This window comes from Poecilia reticulata, chromosome 4 (assembly GCF_904066995.2).
Source record: "Poecilia reticulata chromosome 4, P_reticulata-male-v2, whole genome shotgun sequence".
NCBI lineage: Eukaryota > Metazoa > Chordata > Actinopteri > Cyprinodontiformes > Poeciliidae > Poecilia > Poecilia reticulata.
Genome location: NC_088833.1, coordinates 12,161,277 through 12,185,881, shown reverse-complemented (window position 1 = coordinate 12,185,881; position 24,605 = coordinate 12,161,277). Strand labels below are relative to the sequence as shown.

The 24,605-nt window shown below is 37.0% G+C and overlaps 1 long non-coding RNA gene across 1 annotated transcript; it reads right to left on the bottom strand.

The window, feature by feature from the left end:
* Positions 1–3,471: 3,471 nt before the first annotated feature.
* Positions 3,472–9,830, bottom strand: LOC103463437 (uncharacterized). The gene is made up of 3 exons (XR_533510.2): positions 9,702–9,830; positions 8,926–8,965; positions 3,472–3,568 (listed from the first exon to the last, which is right to left on the bottom strand). It is a non-coding gene; the product is annotated as an uncharacterized LOC103463437 (long non-coding RNA).
* Positions 9,831–24,605: the final 14,775 nt, after the last annotated feature.

Here is a 24,605-nt window from a genome sequence, read left to right as displayed (position 1 = left end):
AGGAGCCAGCTGAGTTGATTAAGGTTTCTGACCAGGTTCCCTCCTGTGCAGCTTCTTTGTGTGCATCTTCTTTGGAGGTTTACCAAGCACGACCCACGGGGACAAGACTCCAGCGAGACAGATTTTTCTGAAGGGACTTTTTATCCGTTCAAGTCTGAGAACACCATTTGAACGAACCAAAATCAGCTGGAGCCCCTGTGACTGATGTTAGACGAATGGAATGATGGATAGGCACTAAAACAATGACTACTTTACCGCTTTATTGAACATCTTCACTTGAGCCTTTTGAACATATTAGTTTGAGGAAATCTAGTCATGAAAATACCTTTCTTTGAGCATTTTTTAAACAAAAATGTGTATAATACTTGACATCGAGCACTGGCAACAGCTCAAATAATAAAATATGCATCTTTTGACAGTAATTCTAGAGCAGTGGAATTAAGTTCTGTCACTATTGTTAAAGCAGAGTGAAGTCATTTGACCTCAGAAAAGAGGAATCTATTTTTACTAAAAACTGTTTGACTCTAAAAACTTAAACAAGAAAGAGCTTAGCAACAGGCACTGAAGGCAACTTTTTAGTTGCTAAGGATTTATATTTATGAAAACTGATGCAGTTAAAAATAACTATAATACACAGAAGACAACACTGAAAATAAACATGTTTTACTTTAGCTGTTCATCATTAATCAGGACACAGTTTATGTGAAATAATAACAATTGGTACCATCATTAAACAAACAAATGATCAAAGTGTGACGTAACTACATAAAAGTAATTCTTTAGTTATAAATATCAGTCACAAATATAGTTTAAAATATATGTGGACTATCAGTGAGTCAAACTGATTTAGTGACAAAAATCTAAGAAAATCATAAAATTTTAATCATAGATAAAGTTTAGAAAGGACCCCCATGCCCTAGATCAGGGGTCCCCAAATTTGTCCTGTGAGGGCCACATAACTTTTCCCTTCTCTGGTGGGGGGCCGGAGTCAGTTTGTAACAAAAAAAGTGTGACAATTGCAGGAGTGCCTAAATGTAAATATATATTGTTTTACAGATAGCACAATCAAATAACCCTCTTTGGATTCTTCACAGAATAAATCCAAGGATTATAGTCCGTATTTTCCGAACTATGAGCCGCACTGGACCATAAGCCACAACCCCAAAGGGGGGGGGACACCCAAAATTTGAGTCATAACAGGTCAATTGAATATCACATTTATTAGGGTTGAAAAAGAAAAAAGTTGCCAAGATTAGATTTAACTGAACTGATTACGGTAGTTTCCGAACGGTAACTGTAACAGTAAAAGTGCTGATCCTTCGTGTCTGCTACTAGTATGTGCTAAATCAGTGGTCCACCTTTTTATTACCGCGGACCGGTCAAGACTTGGAAATTTTGTTGCGGCCCGGGGGGGAGAGGGGGAGGGGGGATTAACAGTCAGATAACTGAATATACCCTATTTGGATTGTCTTGGCTCTTTTATCGCAGCCTGTGGGTTTTCCCTGACTTGGAATGAGAAAACAAACAGCTGAATGTGACAGGTAGCCAATCAAAAAGTGCTGTGACTTAAGAACAGAGGGGAATCCCAAACAGCTGACTCAGATATCCAACTGAGAGTCCGGTGGATATCGGAGATGATATGTGGAAATGTTTATTATTAAATCTAAAGGTCATTATTATGTTTATGCAGTTTAAAATGTTAAATATGAAAAAACATATCGACCTCAAAATCATAGTGCAGCAAATGGAGCGGCTGCTCCCGTCATCTTTTACCCACCGCCTTTTCTTTTTGTTGCATCTTTTATCTCTTAAAATGACTTCACACTTCTACATCGTCATCCGTGTTTGGTTATTCTAAATTCCTGCTATGTTAGGTGTTTTACTGGATTATCCTCTGGAATCGGGATGTTCGTGACTGGAATCAGTTCGTGTCGCTCCTGCCTTGGACACACGAACCGATCGAACCTGTTGTACTTTTTCAGCTCTGTGGTCACAGAGGTTTGGAGAATCGGCTGACAATTCTTAAATCTTTCCATCTAAACCAGACTTAAGACTCACAAGCTCAACTCATCTCCTCTTGACCACAGCCCAAACGCTCTGACTCTGGTCGCTATGGTAACGTTTATATATCCCTTCAAAATAACAGAAGCGCCACAAAAACGAACATTTTACTTTTGTGAAAATTTTAACTCACGATAATGACTAACGGGAGCCCTGAGCTTGTTTCTCGGTACCATCTGGGAGTAATGAGAGACAATGACACCCGAAGTGTTGCTTATATCCACAGCCTGCTTGGTCTCTACGTGGCGAAGCAGCTTGAAGTTTCATTGCCTCATTAGCAGCCGGTCAGAGCGGGCTTGTAATGTGGGACTCACCTACTGGTCCGGGATAAATCCATTCTCCTGTCTCTTCTCTGGGCCTTTTCCCCTTTGCAAAGAAACTTTCCAAAGACATCTGATCTGTTTCTTACTCATTTTGCTGCTTGTGGGCTCAGTGTTGGCGCGCAAGTAACCAGACTTCCAATGATTCACTTCCTAATAAAGAGCCCCCTGGTGGTTGAAGAAAAATCCACATATAAACGGCTTATAGTCCGGAAAATACGGTAAATGAAAAAAAATCAGAATGCTCTCTGGTATTGTTCAGGGGGCCGGACCAAATGTGTAGGCGGGCGGGATCCAGCCCGCGGGCCGTAGTTTGGGGACCCCTGGTCTAAAGACTTGCTCTCACCTATTTCTACAAAGGTCCTACTTGGAGCGGCTGTCTCCAGCTGCGGCAGTCTCCAGCTGCGCTTCTCCTTACAGAGCGACCCTAACCCACACAGTCCCCTCTCAGCCCCACAGACTAGCAGCAGCAACAATTAGCAAACACATGGTGGAACTGCATCTCTGCTGAGCTCATCTTATGAAGTACTTCTCAGTCGAACGCTCCCAAGAACAGTTGTTAATGGCTTAACGGAGGAGCATTGCTGTGATGAAGTGCTGAAGATGGAATGTTGGAAAGACTAGCTTCTTAAAGAGATAGAACCCAAATTCTAGGTGTAAAAGTATAAAGTCAAACTTCTTTTACGTCATGTGTGATACATACAGCATTTTTATAATAACTGAAGGTAACATAGTTATTTGTGCTATGAAATATCACTATGTGCCTGGAAAAAACTTAATATCCCCACCCCTATAAGTTTTTTTTTGTTTAGTTTTTTTTTTTCCTAGAACCTGTTAGAAGTGTAGGGTTATTTACCAAAGGGATTGGCTTTAGCAAAAGTCCTGTAGAGAGCAAGATCCTTCAAATACCAACTTCCAAAGGATCTGAATATTAAGTCCAGATATGGGTCAGTCAGTTCATGCAAACAGTGTATTTTTAACCTTTGCATGAGGTGTGAAAAAATAACTCAGACTCCTCTTTACATGGGAACTCTTGACATTAATGGTATTAATAAGCAGTTGCCTGAAATATGAGGATGGGTTTGCTTACCTGAGCTCCGCTGACCAAGACCACATTTTGATGAACTAGTGGGTGGAAGTAAGTAATGTACAAAGGCCAAGCAGCTCTGGTCAAAAGTTCAGATGTTCTGTATGCCAGAAAATGGAATTTCATAGGAAGTGTTAATAGAAGGTTAAACCAAGGTATAATGAAGCTAGGAAAGTGACAGGAAAGGAAGCCGTGGATATTCTCTCTCTAAATATAATTTAGAACATAAAGATAGAGTGCTGTAAAGCATGAACAATTCAGTGAAATATTATCCTTACACCATAACAGAATCAAATGAGCTACAGACATTAGATGGAGATGGTAGCATGCATTTGTCACTTAAGATAATCATTTTCTTTTTTTCACGAGCTTTGTGCAGAGAGGCATATTGAAAACCAAAGTGGTTCTTTTTCACCAAATGCATTATCTCATATATTTAATGGGAAAACGTTGCATGTTCATGTTGTCTCACGTTTTTTCTTTTTCAATCTGCACTTGAGAAAAAAAACGAGAAAATATTAAGGAAAGCTGATTTCGATTATTATGCCGCAATTTTTTTTTTTTGCAAGATTTTACTCACAATATCAAGTTACGGGAAACTTTGCACTAGGTGATGACAGTCAGCATGGCCTATTGGCACAAAAAACAATTTATGTGTTGGGGTGATCAAGCAAATCAGTACATGTCTAACTTCACACATAATGAAGTCAGACAATTTATCCAAATCTGGAGGGCCAAAAGGCATAAACGGATTAATGATGACTCAAACAAACAAGGGGAAGATGTGACACAGAACATAACATCAGAAAGCAACTGTGTTCTATCGCATCTGCTTTATGAAGTTAGCAAGTATCAAACTGCATAAACAGAATAAACACAGATACCTGTTGGTATCTGTGTTTATTCTTCAAACTGTTTGTTTCTCTCACAAAAGCTGGATGTGTCAGCTGATATTTGTTGATTTGATAAATGTGATCACTCATAACATACAACTAAGTGTCTGATCCCCATTCTTTTTTTAAGATTTTTGCTACAACGAGTCCAATAACGTTACGAGTTTGCAGATTTACATGAGTTATTTGCAACAGATCAAACATTTTCTACTAACATTAATATTTTAACTGTTTCACATAAAAGACTAAACATTTCTGGGAGAAACTTATAATTTCTGTTTCTTTGTCTTTACGGCAGTGTCTCAAAGACAGAGTTAGTAAAATACAATGAGATTAATTTATTTTCTAACATCCCTTTATGATCACCGGATGCTACTCAAACACATGCCTTCAGAATTCAATAATCTCCTGGATCATCTCCCGGCCTTGGACTACTACACCAAACCAGACTATAGGGTACTGCAGGAGCAACGATGACCGGTCTGTTAGAAACGACGCCAAAACTGGAAAACAGATTTATTCTTATGGGTAACTTCTCTCAAATGAACTTATATCAAGCACTAATTTCGACTTTCTTAGTTTTAATGCTTTAGGCAAAAAACTGTTTTCCAAGCATTTTTAATTTAGTTTAAACTATGTGGTGAAAAGTAAAGCACAAACTGTACAGCTGATCTAGGGAAAAAGTTTAGAAATAGCTACCATTGCCTCAGAAAAGCTGACAGATACTGTGTGTGTCTCTCTTATGTCCAGGAAATCTGTGGTTCAGCAGAAACAAGTACTTGTGATTAATGAGAACTACGCTATCTAATTTTGGTTAGATAGATTTTTCTTTTCCATTTGTATTAATATTTAAGCTAATATATTCTCCAATAATAAAAATGACATTTTCTTAGGGTAAAAGACATTGTGGCATTGTTTTGTAAAACATGTAAGTAGCTCATATAATAATCTTTAAGTGGTAACAATTTAAAAGGTCAGAGGGCAGTAGAATAATTTTCTTTGAAGGGTTATTTTCTCCAGTATGCATACTTCGTACAGATATCAAAAGTTAAATGTGATCTATAGTTGGACATTCAACAGTTTTGCATCAGGTATTTCCTCTATATGCCTACGGCAGCATCTATGACATTTATTTAAATATTTTTTACGTACGATTTTCTTTCTCGGTTGTGCTGGCAGTCATTATCCATGACTTCAGAAGACAACTGTGAAAGCCATGTTTTGTCCAAAAATGTTTTGTTCCTATGTCAGGAAATAACTGTAAGAACATAAACATAATTCAGTCTGTATCTGTATTTGCTGGCACAGCCAATGCAGTACAATCAATTTAAAATCTTGTCTGCAGACCCATTTTGTGTTTTTCTGTTTTGATGTTGTCACTATTTGTAGATAAACACAGGTTGAGAACAATCTACTGCCTTTTATTTCCCACAAAGGTGGATAGTCATGACAGGTTTGGGAAAAGCTAGAGGAAAGAAGTTTCATCCAGCAACAATTTCATCCCCATCATAAAAGAACATATCACAAAAAGGTTACAATGTCAAGAACACACACTGAAGTTCAGCTTCATCCCCCCACCAATAAAATCTTTCAAAGTATGAAGGTGTGTTTGTGTCTATGGTTGTTATTTAGAGTTTTCTTTCCTACCCATAAAGGCTTCCAGCTTGCTAAACATTCACTGAAACTTGTTATAAGTCTTAAGTATGTTTCTTTCTTTTACAGTTTTTATCACCCATACATGCTTTCAATGTCTGCTCATTTAGACCCCAGTCCTTACTTTTGGGCCTTCATGTTCTCAAACTCCAGATGTGGACCCCTACTGATACCCGGCTATATTTGAGCCCTGATCTTCAACCAGCCGCTAGGAAGAGCTCACAGCAGGTGCCTAAGAGCAGGTGCCCTTTATGAGTAACAGTTATGAATATCATTTCAGTCAATTTAAAAACCTACAAGCACATCTCCACCCACACCCGCCTGTTGAGATTCTCCCTATAGACTAAAAGGAACATTTTAATGTGACCCATCATCATTTGAAGCTCCAAACATGAAAATGCAAAGAAAGTTTCAGCTCTGTTAAATTTGAAAACAATTCTAATAAAATCTTTCTTTTTAATATAAGAATATCCACGCAGATTTGCCAACTGGATTTACTGTGGTTGTTAAATAATTATCCACCAAAAGGCCATGCAAGAAATGTGTGCAAGGTATTGCAAGAGCTAATATGACCGAGTAATAAAACATCTAGAAGAGTTTTTTAAATTTAAAACATGATTAATTCCACTTGCTGCTGTTATGATTATTGAGATTAAGGCAAACAAATCAGAAACGAATCCTTAAAAGCTAAAGGCATTTTTACGCATTTCCTTATTTTGGGCATGAAAACAACTTTAAACCCCAACATGATGCGTATGTGCAACACTGTCAACCAAAACTGAGAAAGGAAAAAGGAAAAACCTCCAAGAAAATAAACCATTGTTGTACCTCCGAAGCATGGTGGTGCCAGCAGTGTAATTTGAGCATGAGTTGCCGTTTCATTGTTAAAGAATACTTTTGAATTATTTTAGTCTATGCCTCAATAAAATGTTTGTTTTTATTAAGATTTTGAAGCTTAGGCTATTCAGTGATCTTTAAATCTAGGCGTCATTATTTAGAATTCATTTACACTAACTTAATATTAATTTAAATATTTACCTCATGAAAACAACTGTGTAGTATAAGACATCTCACATCTACAGTCTCAGTCATTACTTGAAGAATATATGCATCCCTCTGAAGAAAATCCTTATTCGCTCTATGAAGCATGATGGTGGCAGATTCAATGTGTCAAAAGGCAAAACAACTACAACATAAATACTATATAATATTAACATAAATGTTTGTGTAGATTAAGTTATAGAGGTTAAGTTTTTATCAGCTTTACATTTTGAGTAACATTTGTTATCATTGTTTTAATAAAACATCAAATAAAACACTCATCTCAGAGAGTTTCCATTTAAAGAAGGGGATGGTTGCTGCCACTTTCACAATATATGCTGTTTAACCTCCCGCAGCTAATCACTCTGTGTATAACATTTACAACAATTACAATTGCTTTTTCTTGCTTTCAACCACAACATGCCACTATCCTCTGGTTGAGATTTTTCTCCTTCATTTAACTCACAGATTTGATATGCATCGACAGAGTCAAATAAATTGTCCAACTCAGGCAACACACAGCAGCGTTATCCATTACCTCCGTACAATGCATTACTGCGGACCTTGAGGTAGTCTAATCCCCTGAACAAATATGTGCTGCGCCATCAAACAGCTGAAGCTGGTTGATTCCTATAGGCTTGCAGTAACAGCAAAGAGCGGAAACAGATGCTTGTGCAGTCCTCCAGGACTCCTCATGTAAAGTAATAAAGATGCCATCTGACAGTTCCTGCTGTCAAACCACCATTTTGTACACAGCTTCTTAACTCTGGTCTCTCAGTGTTTTGTTGTGTTTGACTAACATGGAAATCACTCTCCACTGAGAGGACTCAAACACTGCTATAGGAAAATTCCTATATTTTGGATTTTACTGAAACATTTTGATATTTCATCTGGCTCTATCTGTTTCCAGATTTGCTGCAGCTGCACACAACCCATGGCGATGGCTTGAACCATGTCAAAGTTAGTAACAGAAAAGGAAGAAAGTGTCTACAAACAACTGGAAAGAAAGTAAGGGGCTGTTTTAGAAACAGGTATTCATTTGTGTTTCATCTGCGACACCTTGAAGAATCCTCCTGGGTTGTGCGTTAATGAGGTGATAAAGCAGAAGGAGATGTGGGGAGGGATGTGGGTATGAGGATATGGTAAAACCACCAGGGTTTCTCCTTGTGATCTGCCTCTACATCCAGAGATGAGCTGATTCAATGCTGGGTGCCAACCTTTGAAGGAAATTTTAGCTAAAGGCTTTGAAACTCTCATCAAACTGTCATTCTTTCATCCAAAACAGTCATCTAACACATCATATAGGTGACTGGCAAATATGGCTCATTGACCATTAGCAGGATCTCAGCAGGATTTTTTTATAGTCTGTGAGAATATCTTCATCACACCCCTTTATTGAGCGTATTAAAACATTCATTACCATTTATTTAACTGATTAAAGTTATTACCAAGATTCCTACAGAATAATGTAAGGAAAGGAGTATTTTTAATTTACAGTTGTTAACTTTTAGCAAGAGGATGAAGAACTGGCTTTGAAAAGTAATCATCTGTAACTTGTTCACATTTTGTCACTTTACAACCATAAAATTCTAAGTATTCTATGCATAAAAGTGTGGCGTGTAGCCCAATGACAAGTCATGCTTCTTATTTGGGCCTTCTCTACTTGACAGACACCCAAACCTAAATGTCACACTAGCATAACTTCAAGTATCACTGGAAAATCAAGTAAAAAGTCATGAATTTGAGAGTCTGTATGAAAACCATGTTGATATAGGTCTTCAAGATAGAAGCTCAGTTCAATGAGAGAGACTAAAGAGACTATATATTTTTATGAAGTTACTTCAACAAAAACAAAAGCTATTTTACTCACCAGTGATGTTCAGATGTAATTGTTACAGAGCCCATGCAATCTAAAGAAAAGCAAAAAAAAGAATTAGCAATGGCAACCAAAGCGCTGCCTTTAGCATCCAGATTGCATCTCATTTATTTGTTAACCAACAAACGTTTTACAGTGTACAATATTAATGTTCTATATTACCTTTCTTTTATAGACCTTGTTTACTTTTCTTACAAGTAATAATTAACTTCATACATTACTTTTTTCACATTGGCATCCTTCACTTAGATGAAGACAAGTAAAGTATAGTGTATTAGAGTCAGCTGTTTAAAAGCTTTACTGCATTAACCGATCTGAACATCAAAATGTGCACTGATTTTAGCTTACTAATAATCAAAAATACAAAAGTAAGATTACAACACATTTAGAATTTAATATGGCATTGTTCAAACTTTAACCTCTGAATTCCCACGCTTCATGAACAAAGAATAGTTTCTCTACCTTTAACTTCAGCTAGATTCACTGTGCTCTCGGCTGCTTTAAGAGTCACAAAGCAACATGCACTGAATATTATTCAAACAAAATCAAAATAAACAACTAAAAAAGGTAGTTGGTAAGATGTTGAGGTGTTTCAATCACCAAATTCAGCAAGATTTCTCTGGCTTGGGTTGGCATAATGCCAATCTAAACTTCAGCTTTAAAAACTCAACTATTAACAGAAAGGTGAACAGAAAGCCTATCACAATGATACCTATCGATCAAAAAAGATGCAAACATCTTACAGAGTAGTTCTATTGTGTTTTTCTTACCATGTACTGAACTGAAGAATTGTAAAACAGGACGTAGCAATGACGAACAAAGCGCTGCCTTTAGCATCCAGATTGCGTCTGAGCCTAACAGGAACTCCGCCCCAAAACCAACCCAGAAGCAACATCCCCCCAAACACAGGTTCCACTTCACCATTGCTGCTCCCATATTAAAAAGAATAAATAAATGCAAGACTGAAAAAAACAATAATATACTTAGCAAACATTTTAAATACTTTTCTGAAAATGGTTGATTCATCTTTAAAAAGGAAAATGTAACAACCTCCAGTGAGTTAATATCCTTAAAATAATATTTTGAGTGCTCTAAAACATCTATCATGAGGATGGTACAGGATATTGACAATGATGAAATTTGTGATGTCTTCTTAGCTCAGGTCTCATTTTTCAGTTTTATTCGATGTGGTGTTACGACTTTTCATGGTCATTGTGTATTTTGTACATAAGGTCATTCGCACCTGAAGGCTCGAGAGAAAGAAACCTCTAAGAGAGAAAGAGGTCAAAGATTCAACAAGTGATAGATGGAATTGGGAAGGATCTATTTGATGGTGTGTTAGCAGGAAGTACCTGAGCAGCCGTTGTTTCCTGAGCAGCCATCGATCGGGGGCGTGATTAATGAAGCTGTTGCCAGAAGGAGGGATCCATAAGTGTCTTCATTCTCTCCCTTTATGGCCACTTGTTGATGTAGTTAGTGCTCTGAGGGCTTTGTGACAGAGATGGTTTAATTTTTGTGTTGGCCATTTTTTCACAGAAAGAAAGCAGCAGAGCAGGTGAAATGTATTCGAATTCTAGAAATTATGGTGATATAGAAGTGATGGTATAAGTGTGAGAATGCTTTAAAGGACCGTGGTTTACCATTAAAGACTGCAAATCAACGTACCAACTCATGCAGGGCAATGCTGCATATTACCATACCAAACAAATCCTTTTAGGCTGGCTAAACACCGTGCTAAATTTTACTATGCTGTATTCCAATTCCCATCTTCATCAGTGCATTCTTTTTTACAAAAAAAAATATTTGTGATGTAATATTTACCTTATTTATTTAAGTATTATCAGTACAAAGTACAAGTGCAAAAAGAGGCAGTGCAGTAAGGGTTTACAATGAAGAAAAATAAATAATGCGGAATTGCTAAAAATAGCACATTCAGATTCAGTGAAATGTGCCACTGAGCAAAATAATTCAAATAATGTATAACATGTGCATGTATAAGGAGAAACTAATAAAAAAAAACATGTTAAAAAAAAGAGCATTCCAGATTTATTAAATCAAACAATGCTTTGCTGTATCAATTCTTCAGTAATGTGGCTGCAAGATCAGTAGGACCAACTTGTTGTCTATATTTATCCTGACAATGACCATAAACCAAGCCTGGTGATTTGTTGCTTTAAGTTCTAACTGGGCTTTATCATCTTTAATAAGTTACACAATGCTGTGTCCGACTTCCTTCAGCCAAGCACATCCAAAGTTAATTGTGTGAAAGCAGTTATTTGTCCCAGACGTGTCTCCATTAACTAACAAATCTGTGGCTATTTCTTCAGGTTTTCCTCCAAATCTATAAAATATGAAGCTCCAGCAGTGGTCATATTCAGTTTCAGATGCAAAAGTGGATCTTCTCAGATTTTATCATACGTATTTTCACTGCAGGAAACATTTTGTTTATATGTAGGAACAGTGGTTAAGAAGTTGTGTTCATAATTTAATCAAAACATCATAGATAACAGGAATACAGTGGATATGCAAACCAGAAATTTCTGAGCTTAAAGTAAATTATGGTTTTGCCACTGTGTTCATCCTAGGAGTAGATGGGATATTTAGACCACACACTGCTGTCAACACGACACATAATGCTTCTACATGACTTCCACAGCTGGAGCTGAATGACTACCACAATTAAAGGGAGCTCTCCACCTGGAATGAACCAAATAACAGGAACAGAGGGGGGTCTATGCACAGTTGTCTGACTTGGCCACAAACATACATAACAAAGAGAACTACTTGCATGATATTTATTATACTGAGCATGTTTCTGTGTGGCTCTGCACACTAAATGGAAGTCCTACAAGATGTGAATATAATTAATGAGTTAAAATGAGCTAATTAGGGATTAACACACTTAGTGTTACTAAAGTGTCATAAATGAAACATATCTTTACATAATTGGTTGTTTCAAGTAAGATTGTAGGAACTGAGAATCGTAAACTATTCTGCTTAAAGCCAAATTTTTATTTAAAATCAAATGTTAGCATTTAATCGTTTCAAACTGTCTGAAGCCACCAGTTGCTTGCAGGAACAAATGGACAAAGGCACCATCTGGGCATGTTCTCAAAACCCTCTCAGGCATTGAACACAGTAAATGGCACATTGAAGTAAGTATATGACACCAATCCTTGCATGCGTGACAGACACTTTTGTGAGATGATATCCAAGCATATCCTAGAGTTTTTCTTCTTATGCAGTAACTTTCCGAGCAGAAGTCTTAGTTGTTGTTGAGAAAAGTTTTTTTTTTATACTTCCAACTGTTGTAAGCTCATCCCCTAAGGATTGCATGTGAACATAAAGGTGGTAAAAGAATCATTGTACATGAGGAAGAAAAGCATTTGAGTGAAACAGTCTACCCCTAAAAGACAAGCCAGCTCAGACTAAAAATAGAAAGAAAACTTCAAATATGCAGAGAAGAAAAATATAGGAAAGAAAAGAACTCATTCGATTTGAATTGGACTTGAAAATATATGGCAGCAAAACTGAAAATCTGCAGAAAATGAGGTAAAGTTTTGTGTGAAGCATTTAGAGTGAAGCTTTCACAGGGATATGGTTGCTGTTTGAGGTTTCACAGGCTGAAAAAATTGCTGTCTCCTCCTCTGTAATCAAAAGTGTATTTCATGCAACTGGGAGACTGCTGTGCACATGGACACCTGAGCACAAGCTGTGAAAAATGTGTGCGCACATAGTCATTTTTGACAAGAAGTCTGTGACAGGATGTCTCTGTGCACATTCTTTGATTAAGGCTTGTTTTATTAAGCAGGGTTTTTTTTTCATTGCAGAAAAGGATTGTGAGCTGCTCAGAAAACAAAAGATTAAACGAGTAACTAATTAGTATATAATTAGCTATATTCAATAGATAATTATGAGTTAATCTGTAAAGGCACAATTTTTGCTACAGTAATAACATGATGCTATTTGTTTAGCTTAGTGCATTGTAAGTATTTTAGAGTTCACTCTATTCTTTTGTCTGATATGTTTCACTTAATATGTTCCTGAGAAAGCTTTTTTTCTTTTGACAGCTGTCTACCAACATGGGAGATTGTTTTTAGCGGGGAGTGACTTTTGGAAAAGTTTGTTTTGAACCATGTGTGGTTTATAATAACACACTGCTTGGCCAAAAAAAAAGTCTCCACCTGGATTTAGCTAAGCCAACGAGCTTCCAAATGGATGATTACTGCATGAGCAATTATCTTTCCGCTGGCAAGAAGTTATTTAACCCCAAGTGATTTAATGAGTCTTCTTTTTTCTGAAACAACCATGTTGAAAGACACATCTGTGGTTGTGAAAAAGACCTTAGTTTAAGATGGGTCAAATCCTGTATCAAGGAAAGAAAACATCTCAGGAGATTACGGAACGTAATAAAAATGGTTTAAGATTTGTCCAACGCATGAAGGGAAGTGGGGAATCATCGTCTCTGAAGAGGAAATGTGACCGAACAAATATCAGGAATGATTGTGAATGGCGATCCCTTAAATGTTTGGTAGAATAAAATTGAAGAAAAACAACAGTAAAACTCAGAGCTACAATTAATTATGATAGTAAAGGCATTTTCACACTCGCAATGTGAAAATGTGAAGGGAACTCAAGAGATTTGGATTGAACATCTGTGTAGCTATAAGAAAACCACTTATCATAATTTAAGGTGGTAAAGCTTCACTTAGCCAATCTTCTGAGGAGTGATTTTTGGGTGGTTTTTCTGTTTTGGCTAAAATGATCAAATTCCTTCTTAATGCCACCTAATTTTGTTTGGTTTGTTTTAAATTTTGTTGTAATAAATACATTTGTTTGGAATTACAATGTGTCATGGACCCTGAATCATCTGCTGGGTGGCACCTTGTTGCGTAAAGCTGGTACAACAATGGCATTTTTAATCATATATTCTTCACATAATTGTTTTGAGCCAGTCTAAACTACTTGCTGTGATAGAAGACAGGTTTATACTAAATTGTACCTAGGTCTTGAGTAATTTATTTCACCTAACAAACAGCTTTTTAACCCTCTTAACACCATAATTGTAACTGGGCCCCCTGGTATTTTTCTGATTTTATGGCTGTAAAATTCTCAAAAAATGTGCAATGAGTCTGAATTTTTGCTCTTTTTTCCAAAACATGCTCAGCTTTCAGTATTTGATAGTTATTTAACATTTCTATCTATTAAAAGTTGTGAACAAACAGTTTAAAGAGAAAAAAACAAAAATCGGAATTGAAATTTTCAGGTTTATTACTGCACAAAAACTTCCTGATGACAGGGGCAAACAATTTCAGATGAACAATTTCAACTTTCAACTATATTACATGAATTCAGAGAAAACTGTGAAGCCTGGTCTCCAATTTTCAAGTTTTTATGCCTGTTTTTTATTAAATTATTTCAGGCGTTTTCTTTTTTTGTGGTAGGCTCTAAAGCAGTTCCTCTCCAGCTGCAAACAGAATCCCACTCTGGATCCATCCATACTTTATCTATCACACTTCAGGTTGAGAGGGTGCTGTTACCTGTCTCCAGTGGTCAGGAGCAAGAGACAGGGGACACACTGGACAGGTCACCAATCCCTCACTTGGCTGATTTGTTGTTTTTTTCACAATTCATCTTTTGGCAGAAACAAAGTGGTGGCGATTTTTTTTTTTCTTTTTGCCAAAATCATTTTAGGTAAAAGTATTACTTAGAAACAAAAGTTATTTTTGGAAGACCACGATTTTATTTTCAGCATAATAAATAGTAATTGCACAAATTATGCAGGAATCAAGAGGGAGCTAACAGTTAGCCAATTGTTGTGCAGCATTCATATGACTAACTAGTTAGCTTGTACAAATATTTTACACAACCTGGTTCGCTGGTTGTATGTCTCTCATGTTCACTGCCTTCAGATATCAGTCTTCTGGGACCCTTGGTCAGTCTGGTGAATTTTTTTTAGACATTTCCATAATTTTCTGCGCGATTTCCAATCGTCCTCTGCCGTTTTTTCTCTCTCTCTCGCACCGCTACACCGCTGATACAATACGAAGCTCCACAGGAAAATTCCGTAACGAAAACATTTACTCTAATGTCTGCTGCAAACATGCACATGTGATACACCGTTGAAAAGCTTATTTTATGCACTTTCTAATAATTTTTGAATTTTTTGAATGCGACCAACCGTTCAGGAGTTGCGATACAGAGTAGGTTGGGTGACAAATATGACACAACGGAGAATTCTTGTGATTGGTCAAGCTCATATCAAACTTCCCCAGGTGGCTACCGTAATGTATCATATATGCCCTGAAAGCGCAATGTCTCAGGTTTTCTGCACTTATGGATTTTTTTTTTTTTTTTTGATGTGTTGAACTGTTCAGAAATTACGGTAATGGGAATTACACGAGCGGAATCCTGTCGGCGCCGACAGGTTGGTCGTAAGACGGGGTTAATCAAATTTGTTGGTTAGTCACCACCTACTGTAACAGTCATTATGCTGTTTGGTTCCTAGAAATGAGTAGGTATCGTCTTAAGGGGACGCCTATTTCCTTTGTTGTTGCACTATTGTACAGAAGAAGAACTAGTCTTCCATTTTGTTGTAGAAGAGAACATAGACGATGATGAGGTGCAGAGCGGTAAACTAACGTTACTTTTCTCATGTATGGAAATATAATGCTTAGTACCGTGGAGATCTGGCTGTATGTGGACGAAGTTAAATAAATTGAAAGGGTGGAATACTTCAAAAGTGCGTCCTGCTGTTTTGGGTTAGAGTGGCTAACCACCACTGCTAACTCCTTCTCCAACCTCTCGCCGCACCGTCACACTACGTCATAGCAAGTTATTTAAAAAAAAGTAGTGTCACATGTGTATGTTTTTTGGCTGATGACTCAGGCAGCTCAGGGTCTCCTTCCAAAAGTAATGACACGAGTCACAGACATTTGTCAAGGCAGAAAAGTAGGTTGAGGGAGGGAATTATGAGTCTGGATGGCATTAGCTCATTGGCAAGGCTGCTTGTCACAGCAGTGCTCCCTGAGAGCTTTCTCCTATTGAGATAAAGAACGTTTATGTGAAACGACCCATTCAGTGTGATATGTTTCCACTGAATTTATTAAGTGTCACAAACAAGCCACTAAAAGGGAGGCATGATATCAGTTTGAGCGATATTGAAAGATGTGACAAAAAGCGAGCAGATAAAACTCTCAAGTCTGGAATATAAAAGTGTGAAGCATATGAAGCACATTATTTTTTCTTCGGCTTTTTGAAGATGTGATTTTGACATATGTCTACTGTGCACAAGAATTACACAAGGTTAGGTCTTTGCTGAGATGGATTACCAATCTGATATTACAATTAATAAAATCAATTCCACCTTTACATTGTATTTCCAATTGGAGTTTCACCTTCTCCAGCAAATTATTGAAAAAATATTGTTACAATAGCAGGTGTCCTAAAATGTGTAGGCTTGTTGTTTGTTTCAGTTTTTTATTTGACTTGATCCATTCAGCTGCAGTCTTTCATAAACTCCTGTTTTGATCAGGCAGCAGAGTTTACTGAGGTTTAAGACTGATGCTACAGTGTTTACTCTGGTTGGTGATTCAGCTCATGACATATTTCAAAGCAGCGAAATCAATAACTAAGAGAACATTGGTTCACTTTCAGTGTAGATTTTTCTGCTTTCACTTTTTGTTCAGAGATGTGCCAGAGATCCATGTTAATTAAAATTTAATTTCCCTGCTAACACCTGCAAAATGCTCATGTCGTTTTACTTAATAATTAAAAATGACAACAAACGATACAGCATACTAATCTTGCCCAGGTGGTTGACTGCTCAGTCAGCTCAGTCTTCCTGATTTTGTGGCTCACACATGGACTGGTGCGCACACTTGTGTGTATAGATATGTGTGATTGTTTACCGTCTGTTTTTGAAAAAGACCCTTGCAGTATTCTGGTTGTAGTTGTCCATATTACTATCTTTTGAGCAGAAAGCAGCTCTGCAGTGATGTGTTTGCTGGACTTTCTTTCCTTCTATAATAGCCTTTGTTGGCAACCTGGGATTGTGGTCAGTTGTTTCCTGTTTTTGCTTAAAGCCAGTGCACAAGCTATTTAATCGGTAGATTAAAAATGCACAAAGCATTGTAAAGAAGTGCGTAGAGCTGAGATGAGGCTTTGAAAGCTAATGCCACATATGAAAATATACTTCTAGATAGTTAACTCATCTTCAAACGTTGACATGATAAAATGAAACAAAAAGAAAATCAACGAGCTCATCAAAAAGTATGAAACAAAAAATTAGGGATTTTGATTTCTAAAGTGTGTTTAAACTAGTTCTGAATAAATAAAATTGTAAATAAGGCTAAGAAAAGATGAAGGAGAATTTCAAAATCCAATGCGGATGTTTTGAACACATTTCATTCATAAGATGGCTGAGCTGTTCTTTTTAAAACTGGGACAGGATGCCATTGCAGTGCAGCAACCACACTTGATGTGGATATTGCTCTAAATCTGTAGAAGTGTCTCTTTCTCAGGCTTTTCCTCTATTTTTTTCTATTTCTCGCACTGCTCTGTGTGTTGCTGACAGGTACATTTTTGTTTCTTTTTAACCATGGAGCACTGTTAACTTTCAAAAATAATAAGACACCCACTCTTAAAAGCAAAAATTGAAAAAGTTTTATGTGAAATCAAATAGCTGAGAGACAGTGTAGTTATAATTAAACCAAGTTTTGCCATTGTCTAGTTTTTGTGCAATGTTTCAAATAAGACCTGTTCATAATCAGCTTAAAAAGATGCTGTCCCTTCACTATTTCATTATAAATCTCTGTCTGCCGTTACTGGCAACTACCTCTTTATTGTTTACTTATTTGCCAGGGTAAACTATATATGTTTTCCATGTCATATTGCACTTGTCATAGGTAATTTGCAGAGGTTGTCACCAGAAGGAAAGGGACAAGTATAGTCAATGGGTATAGGAATACTCCAGCAGTGATAGAATACCTTATTTTTTGTGGCAGTAAAACCACCCAGAAACTCTTTTCTATTGATGAAAATTGAAAAGGTCAAACTGCAGCAATATAGTTTGTACTAACCGGCATTTATTTATTTTCTACTACTGCTACAGAGGCCCAAAATTGTTTTTGACTCATGCCAGTATGGTACACTGGATTATTATCAGCACCAACAAAACCATCAGTTGAGATGGTTCTGTTTAAAAAAGACCTGATTTCTTGCACTAACTCGAATGACCTGCTAAACCACCTGTAAAACCTGACACAATACATGAGACACTGCAGAACACCTGAAGCGTACGAGTGAAACAGTATGACAGCATGGCTGATGTGAGTGCGAAATGACTACATTCTTGTACATCAACCTGTAGATGACCTTTCTACATATTTCTAAGATTACTTCAAACTTCTATGACTCCTCAGACAGAGTGAGTTTTAAGTCGACTTAATGCACCCTTAATATGATGGCATCTCTTACTTGCGTGATAAAAAGCCAAAATTGCTCAAATTGTTGATCATTCTAATCAAAGGCCAACTGGATGGCTAAGACCTTAGTGGAAAAATGTGTTGCATGAACTCTTCTCAATTGTAGAGAAATCTTTTCCAAGTAAAATTTTAAGAAAAAAAAAACATGCTGCTTCTGCATAGCAAGGCTTTAGGCACCAGAAGATGTAGCATTGCCAAGCACCTATTATGTATTGACTTTGTCTGAGTTAGGAGTTGGGTTTTCGTTAGGGAAATCATTCAGGCTGAGCATAAAACTTTCCCCCAGTCTGCTCTGCGTACGCAGACCGCAAGGGTGCTGTTATTATCACCTTTTATTGCCCCCTCCTTAAGCTTATCGAGAGTTTCCCAGAGTATGCATTCATGATTTAATTCTTTTAACACTTTTGGATTATAAGATTTGCTTCTGCCATGTCCTTAATATTCTCCCAGGTCTAATCCAGCTTCTGAATTGTGAAGCACACTCCTGGATAAGGTGAGTTAAAGTACTGAAGTGCCTCCTTTTATTTTAGACCCTTCATTTAGATGGACCAGGCCACACTGTCAGACTTTTTGTTTAAGAAGAACATTCTTTTTTGTTGACTTTTCTACCAATGACTACTTTCTATAGCTTCATGAGAAGCTGTATTTTTATGTAATAGAGATGGTAAGCGGAAATTTTAGAGCGCAACACCCAGAAAAGCCACATGACTTTGGCAAAAAGCAATGGTTATAACATTAAACTTTACTGTGATTGTCCAGATAAATTAAGCATGCAATGTCTCGTAAAACTATTCATACTCCTTGAACTTCTTTTTTTTTTTTTTATTTTTTTTTTTACAAATGCTATAATTGTATTGGGCTTTTATAAGATACAAAGATAAAGTATAATAACAGTCATAATCTAACTAAACCAAACTGACTAAACTGAGTAAAACAGGACGAGGCTAAATCAAAATATAAATAACTGAACTAACAGAGGAAACACAAACAAAAGAAATAAAGCAATAAATTAATACAAGGAAGTAACAGAAGCAAAGAGTCACAACAACACAGGATATGACATGTATTATTTTGACTTTATTGCACAGTTATGCATTACTTTGTGTTTCACTATATTATCTTTCTCTTTCTTTCCCCATTGATCACTAAAGGACAAATGCATCATGGAGGATACAAACTGTACCTCTCTCTTATCTAAGCAGACTTTGGTTTAATAAAAAAAAAAAAAAAGTTAACAACCACACAAAACAAATTCATGTTGTAAAGACAGCAGGCCAGGCTGTACCAGCCATCTGATCGCATTTCTTCACATCTTAATATAGATATGTGTTTATAAAGATTTTTTCCCTGACATTTTAATCAAAATGGCTGCAGTTAAAATAAATCACAGTCTGTAGTTCAGCATTACCACTGGCAGAACATTTTGTCCACTTCTGCCTGCAGGGTAGCTGAGATGGAACAGCGCAAGAGGAAGTCAGTAATGTTTCTCTAGATAATTTAAATGCATTTACAATGCATATCAAAATAAATAGTCTACAAAATAAAAAATGTTTTTCCATTTTAGCATAGCTGATGGAAAGCTGCACGATAAATAATACATTCAGTATTAGATCATCGAACGTATAAGAGTCTGGTGGCTGGTTTATGTTTCAGTGTTTAAACATTCACTCACAAGAGCCACTGCAGCGTCTTGATTTCCTTCTCCTGACTTTTGCTCACCACCCACCACACACACACACACTTCTGGTGTTTGACACAAGAACACACACATACGCACGCACACCTTTGTGTCTACCCCAACACCTTCTCTCTTTCATATTCTTGTTTTTGTTTCCATTATGTCATATGATCGAGATGCCCACACAGTTTCCATGGCAACGTAAAAAATTTGTCTCTGACTTGGGCGTTGGCTGATGGGAGCCAAGACACAGAAGGAAGGAATGAGAGCAGCGCTATTATTGACTCTGAAAAGCATTATATGAGCTATCCGTGTACCTGGAGCTTTAAAAACATGAATAAAAAATGAGCTCTGAGCAGCTGTAGTGCTGCGAAAGAGCATCTGATCGCAGTCGAGTGATTTTTCCCTTCGTTTCTGTGACCTTTACCCTGAGGTTTGTGAAGGCAGGCGTGTGTTGCGTGGATGAGGAAATAGATGATACTGGCGTATGTTGCACCCACAGTTTCTTTCAGGGTCACCGATCCAAGGAACTGAGTATTGTTGCGTGTAAAGGCTACAACCTTTCTTGTCCTCTTCCTGTATGTATGACACACCTGTTGAACGCTCGACAGAGAGGCATTAAAAGATTCGATCTGACCCTGCGGAGTAATAACTTCATCTCACAGTAGATTTGGAAGAATGGACTGTTTTTCTGCATTGCCTTGCCATGTTTTTTTTTTTTGTTTTTGGATAATTTGCACATTGTTCTTTCGTTCTCATTTTCTTCTCTTTCAGATCATTTTTCAATAAAGAAAAAGTATAGATCTCTAATTTATATAACCCAAGCGAGACTTCATCTAAGTATTATTGTGTTTTTTTTTTACTGAGGAGTTTGAAGAGGCATGCTTTAGGGATACAAGACCCCAGAGGCAATTTGGTCATCAGGTCCCTGCAGTGTGTCAGGCTGCCCACTGAGAGCATCGATAATCTTGTCTCTCCTTAATCATTTTTTTTTCTTTAAGAGGGAACATGTTGCTTTTTTTCATCATTTCCATTTAAACTACTAATGTATGCAGCCACATGCAGTCAAACCCAGAACCTTTATTACCAGAAAAAAAAATCTATGTGGACACAAGCTTTTGTCACTGCCAGGATGGCATCTTGGTTCTGTTTTTTTTTTGTTTTGTTTTTTTGGGGGGGGGGGGTTAAGGGGTTTAGAGACAATGTAATGCAAACATCATTTTGTAGTAGTAGTTTTGTTTTTATTGAAACTAAGTTTAAAGAAACTAAGTTTAAAGGGAAAAAATGCACGTCATTGCTCAATAAAGAAAATCCATTTATTTTTGCAAGCAATGACTTTAACAGAGTGCAAAGTATTTAGCTCTGTTTTTGATACATTAGATTTTTATCACATCTGGAAAAACCCAAACACAAGTAAATAAATTATCTTTTTTTTATTTCCACAATCAGATGAAACCTGTGTCAATTAATGTGAAAATGTTCTCCTGCACAGCCAGCTGCAAGCTCAGTGCCACTACAGCATCTGATTATATTTATTTCCTACATGAGAAAAGCTATAGCAAACAAAGCAAATAAAGATATGAGTTTTTACAAGATACTACTTCTGAAACAAAGACAGAAATATATCATTCAAGGTGATAAGTGGGCCTCACTGTGGCATTGTGAGATTTTTTATTTTTTTTGCTTATCAATGTAAAGAGGATTGAAAAGTATCCAACAGTGAGCCACGCACACAGTATGAAGACTTTCACAGTTAGGATAATAGGAGCTACTTTTCCCTGTTGAGCGAAGGCCTCAGCAGCACTCACCCCCACTGTTTAAACACCCATAAGCTGTAAACATACCTGCAGACACACAAGGACACACAACGGTCAGCATAACATATCTCATTATCAAAGCTAAACACAGATCATGTATCCCTGTATGGATTTTAGAGCAAGTACTGCTCTAGCTATTATCTTAGATAAGTAAGTTTTTGTGTTAATCTTTAAATGCACTTAATCAAAAGTTATATTTTAAGCACATACTCTCCATTTATGTCATTTTAATTTGATTCAAAGGATTAGCCAGAGAACAAACTAATTGAGTTACTTTAAATGATCACGACTCAGAACATTACTTAAGTTGTCGTAATGAAAAACAATATAGTTTGGACTCAAACTGTTCTAAGTCCATACAATATATTTTAGAGGTGTTATTCTTCTCCTAAGAAAAATCATGTTTGCTGAAAGCGAGAGGATTGTGATTTTGATATTTGAGGCGTGACAGGAGTCAAATACTGTGATTTCACAAATTCTTTGACAGCTATTTTTAAGGAAACCTACAAAGATGTTCCCCGCATGTTTCACATAGATGTCAAAACCCAGGCTTTGATATCTAAGATATCTAAGACCTGCTTGTAATCAGGATAGTTTTGTAAGACAGCTATTCTGGTTTCATTTTAATTAGTTCTTGGAATTCAGGTTTTACAGCTGGCTGGGCAAAAAACAGGGACATTTGAGTCTCCTGTATTTCAACTGAGTTTAACCACATTGACACTCAAATTGCTGTCTGTCTATCAGTCTGTCTCTTTTTAAGCTGAGTTGAAACCAAAATACTGTGATCTGCTTTAATATATTAACTTGTCATTTAAATAAACAATTAATACCTAAAACTGAAGTTACCACTGTTAGTATTTTTCCTCCTCTCTTCGTCTTCCTGCTCTCTGTGAAGGTGAATGCCTTTTTCCTTCTCTTTTACTTCGTCCTGCTTGCTCTTGTGTGGTTTACTGTCTAGCTGCTCTTTTTTTGGAGCCTCCCTTTGCATCTTTTCCGAATTGCAAATCATGAATTTGGTCAGTTGTTCTCTCAACACAATGGATAGAATTTTCTCAATAAGAAGCCTGCCTCATTGAGCAAAGGAGAGTCCTCTTGCCCCGATGGGACATATTCAGCTGGATACACTTTGGATTCCTGGGGGACAGTGTGTTCGTACACACTATCTTGTATGGAGATGTAACAGATCTCGAGATGTTGCATCGAGATCTGCAACATCTCGATGTTGAAGGTGTTGCAGATATTTTCAACATAGAGGATATTAAAGATATCTGCATAATTTGATTCTCGATAACAGGATTGCTTTTTGGAGTTGGCTGTTACCTAGAATATCATCATATCCGAAAAACATTGGCAGCTGTTCGGGCCATTGGGCAAACTTGGGCAGTGTTTATAGACTTACTTATTTACAAATGCATACATGCATACATATGAACTGCGTAGCTATATACACGTATGGTATTTATTGTATTTTAGGGTTAATGATAAACTGCCAAAGATTTGCCATTTCTGCCATTCATGGGTGAATCTTTTGCAACCCCTCTTTTATTTACTACTGCAGCTCTATGATCCATCGAATGTGCTAAAAATGGGGGAATCTGGGTGGTGACCCAGTCATCTATCAATATATCATCTCATAGACTGTTTTCACTCCTCCTCCTTGTTCCACTTGATCCCAATATTGGATCTTAATAGCTGGGGAGACCTTTAGCACAACAGGGAGGAGGCAGCAACCTCACTGCCACAGAGAATGAATGATGGATTTTCTGTAAAATGGTGACACTGGAATGTGTGCTTCAGGGGGTTCGGATGACAAAAACAACAATAATTGGTATTTTTACTGTGTTAGACTGATTCCAGTTCGCTTTGAAATAACTTAGGTGATAAACATGTCACATCTTCGCACTCCACTACCTTGTTACATATACGTATCTGTGCATATCTATGAATGCATTGAAATGTGTGACATTACAGCTGCAAATTTCTCTTTCTTTAAGGATTTTTTGGCTTTAGTGGACCTTATAGACATTATAGAGTGGTGAGAGAAGGACGACAAAGAACTGAACCCGTGACAACCGAATAGAGGACTAACCTCTGTACATGGTGTGGATGTTCTGCCAACAGATTTTTATTTCTATATATTTGTCTTTGACAGCATTAGTTGGCAAATGGCATCATTGCGACCAAGGAACACAGAAGCTATGACATAAGGTTGTGGGGAAGTGTAAAGCAGAGTTGGGTTCTAAAACAATGTATCTAACTGTGAACATCTTATTTAACACTGTTCACTCCAACATCTGAAAATAGGAAGAATACAACCCACTTGCAAACTTTCCAAGATAAAGTCGTCCACATAAACCAACATAGCAGGCAAAGGGAGCATTAATGAGAGAAGCAGCTGGAGGCAGATGGTAACTGGAGGAGCTACAGATATCCACAGCTTAAGTGGGGAGACATGGTGACAGGATAACTATTAGTTGTTATCTCCACAAATCTTGTCTTTTTTAGAAAGGGTAAAAAAAGAAGAGAATCATATTTAGCATAATAAATTCAAATTGCTGTTTTCTGGGTTCACTCCACTCACATTTAATTTTAAAAATTGGTTTTCAGTTTTTAATGTCTTCAGTTTTTTTTTGTGTGTGTGACATCAGGCATAACTTCTTAAGTCTTTTTTATGGTTCTAAATACAATATTTTG